Genomic DNA, 3,850 nt, shown 5'->3' with positions numbered 1-3,850 from the left:
CAGGTTTTTTGTACCATGTCGGATGAGCACTTGAACTTATAGAAGCGAAACTTTTGGGGCTTTAATGATAATTTTGTTTTCTCATCCGAACTGATGGTGACATCATCACCAAACTTGCACGGTTTATGTAGGTGAATTGACTGAATTTTGTTCCTAATAAATATTTTATGTTTTTTCTCTTCAAATTTTCTTTGAATTCCCTAGCACGAATAAACTATGTTTTATTTTTTCAACTTATATGCTAGTAATACAAGACCTTTCCATATACGAACTCACAATTTTTTAATTGTGTTTGATGAGCACTTGAACTTATCGAAGTGGCCTTTTTAAGATTTTTATTTTTCTTATTTTTTCGCATCCAAAATTTTTTTTGTCTTCATTTTTGAACTTGTGGCCGCGCACGAGATCACTACAGCATTAGCATGTCCATGTTGTTGAACTGATGATTTTTTTTCATTACATTGTTGTAACATAAGGACTAGAACAAGTATCAATATAAATTGATGTTTTTTGTAGGTTTTAGGGAATGATAATTTCCGTTTTGTAAATATATAAAAGTTGTAAATACGTGTACTGCACCATTATAAATTTTTGTACTGCACATGTCCATAATATTTAACACAAGCACCATGTGGGCTAGGGAGAACAGGGCACTTGAATCAGAATTGACACTGAAGAAACTCGCTGCAAATCATTACTTATTTAGGTGATATATCTAAACTTACAGAATTTTAAAACTTGAACTAACGATATTTCTGCACACATACCAACTATTTTGTGTCTTTTCATGGACTGACGTTAGAATACACATCGGACTAATATTAATAAGTTTAATACAAACATTCTCTATTCATGAACTGACATTTTTTCTTCTTGTGGACTGAAGAAAAGAGAACAAAAATACATACATAGCTCAGGCTAGAATACACACTGGAGAAAAAAGAATTTCTTCTCTATGAACTGATGATAGAATACACAAATATTCTGTATTCTGTCGTCAGGTATTTTCATGGCAGGCAGTACAAGAATGAGCAGGAAAAAAAGAATCATTCACACGCGAGTACAGCAGCAGTACAAGTTCAGTATCATCTCTCGCACACACACCTCCTCACCTGCTGCATAGCCCCTTCGCGGGTTGCACCCAGCTGCGACAAGTTTGGCATTTGCACGAACATCAACTGAGCACATATCACAGATTAAACAAATCTCAGTTGGCTTGCATAAAAGAGATGTACTTCTGAGAAAAGTTGTGTAGCCTGACAGAGGTTGTGCAAGCAATAAATTGAAATGGAACGAACATTACATCAGCAAGAGATGTTGGGATTGATAAGTTGAGTCCACTTGACCTTTTGTTATAGTCGATAGTGCACTGACGCACGTGTATGCACAACATCCTTACTCCAGGAAATGACTGCACAACAGGGACAAAAGGTTTGCTCACCAAGGAGCCACAACGCACTGTCGACCGAAGGAACTGATAACAGAGGAGCTCGTGGACGTTCTCAGCCACGGACGTTGAACGGCTTTCCAACTGACGGGTTTTTGAGACTTTTCCAATTGACGGATTTTTGAGGAATAGAGGAAGGGGCTCTGGGCGTCGAGGCATCGGGGGCAGTGACGGCGGGCTGGAGGCGGCAACCAGCAGGAGGGAGGTGCGCGGCAACCGGGGGTGGGGCGCGCATCGGCCGGGTCGAGGGAGGCGTGCGGCGCCGTGGGTGGAGCACGCGTCGGCAGGGAGGACGGAGGAGCGTGTTGGCCGGAAGGAGGGCGGCGCGCGACGACCGGGGTGTGAGGGGCACGGGCGACTGGGGAATGGAGGCGCGGTGTAGGATCTGGTCAGGAGAGGTGGAGATGACGAGACGGGGTGTTTTTTTGTTTGGGCCGTGGTTGAGCTCGATGAGCGAGCAACATCCAGCACTAGGTGAAGATGGTGGTTGAAGTTCTGCTCGGACTGCCGTCAGAGCTCAAGTTTGACGGCTACCAGCGATTGTGGTGGACGAGCTCATGATCGAGGGCAGCCGCAGGTAGGAGAACACCATGACCAGAGGCTATCGAGGTGAGTAGCGACCGGGGCCTGTCGATGGAGAGCTAACCCGGATGAACGGCGGTGACGGAAAGGAGGAGAGGAGCAGCACAAACCGGACTTGGGCTGGCCGCGGCGGCGGTAGATCCAGCCAGGTGGGGGCGAATCATGGCCGGGGCCGTCGGAGCCAGGCTGTGCTCGGGCTGGAACCGAGGGAGAAGGTGGGGGAGAGGGGGCGGCGAGGCGGCGCGCTGAGGGAGAGGGGAGGGCGCGGCGGCGCGCTGGGGGAGAGGGGAAGGCGCGACGGTGCTCTGGGGGAGAGACGAGGTCGCGGCGGCGCGCTGCGGCTGGGGAAGGTGTCGGTCAGGATGAGTTTCTTTTCTCTTTTTCGGTGGGTATGGATCGGGTCGGGCTTTATTGAAAAAACAGATCGCACCCTTATAAGGCTGAGGGGTATCCTGTTACTAGTAACAGAATAGTCCAACCCTATATATAATTATACAGATATATACTGACATGCAAGGTAGCATTTAAAAAAGCGGCATTCCTTATCACTCAATCATATAATCCTGCTGAACAAAGCAACATTCCAACAAACCATTCCCATGCCCTACAAAAAATGAGCATTCTCCACATCATGCTGGTCTTCCATATTGATAATGAATTAATTGCACCCGTAATACACAAACTTGCATAGTGAGTACAATTTTATACACAAACTTGAAAATTGCAGAAAAATGGTCCGCTAACTTGTGTAGCTGGTACAAATTGATACAAAATCACCCTAAAGACAAGTGGTGCTGTTTTTCTTGCGTAATCCCCCATATGTTATTCCCGCTCGCAATCGTCTCCTACACCAGGAATTCATCAGGTAGGTTCATAAGATGCCGCACATGCGCAGGGACACAGGACGTGAGCAACGCGCTGCTCTCGCCCTACATGATGGCTGACCTCCTCAACACCGCAGAGAAGTTGTTCGGAGACATAGATCGACTGGTTAATGGTGACCTTGTGTACTTGCGTGAGGGCAGCCACACTTGCAGAGTCAAATCGAAGGTGATGAGCACTTCACTCACTCGCTCAGTCACCCACAGCTGCTCCATAAGTGCCCAAGCCATGGACCCGACCCTGGATTGATGGATGGGAATAGCCACCATCATCAACTGGAGTAGATTAACTACTACCATACTAGATCAGAACCAATTATACCACAAGACAAGGGCGCAGTCGTCGCAAATTCACATAACCGTCACCTAGGTAGATTTTGGTGTTGGAGCCATTCTCGTGAGGAGAAAAAGGTCAGGTGGCGGCGGCAAACCTGGAGCGCAGAGCAGAGAACTCGTAGGTGGTGTATGGGTGACAAGGAGAAACCAAATAACCAAGTAGGGCAAGGGGAGCCATGCGGCTTACCAAATACAGTACACAGTGATGGTCGGCCGAGGCTGCTGGTGCTGCGCTGGATGCGGCGAGAAGCCACGCACGGAGATAGTGAGAGTGGCAGGTTGGCTGGCAGCTCTCAGCAGCGGAGTAGAGCAGAGCACACAGATCAGAGGATGCTGGAAAACGATAGGATAGCACAGGCTTTATTGCCCCTGCACTGCAAAAGCTTTTTAAACCCGTAAGATCTCGAAACCAACTCATAGTTCTGACACGTGAATAGCTAACTTTCATGCACCCCTGTCCATGACTGTTCTTTGGTGATATTCCAGTCTTTTTGCGGACTCCTCCCATGTCAAGCTTGATGTACCACATCTATAATACCTAAATAGTTGATCCCCACTAAACCAATTCTCTTGACATGCAGACTAGCCACGTCATCACACTTGC

General features: G+C 47.3%; 1 long non-coding RNA gene across 1 annotated transcript; it reads right to left on the bottom strand.

Moving 5' to 3' along the window:
- Window positions 1-793: 793 nt before the first annotated feature.
- Window positions 794-2,466, bottom strand: LOC125553705 (uncharacterized). Its single transcript, XR_007304160.2, has 2 exons — window positions 1,347-2,466; window positions 794-1,178 (listed from the first exon to the last, which is right to left on the bottom strand). It is a non-coding gene; the product is annotated as an uncharacterized LOC125553705 (long non-coding RNA).
- Window positions 2,467-3,850: the final 1,384 nt, after the last annotated feature.

The sequence above is a fragment of the Triticum urartu genome, chromosome 1A (assembly GCF_056163025.1).
Source record: "Triticum urartu cultivar PI428250 chromosome 1A, HENAU_Tu73, whole genome shotgun sequence".
NCBI classification, from domain to species: domain Eukaryota; kingdom Viridiplantae; phylum Streptophyta; class Magnoliopsida; order Poales; family Poaceae; genus Triticum; species Triticum urartu.
Note: the sequence above shows the minus strand (reverse complement) of the source record. Positions and strands in the feature narration are given on the sequence as shown.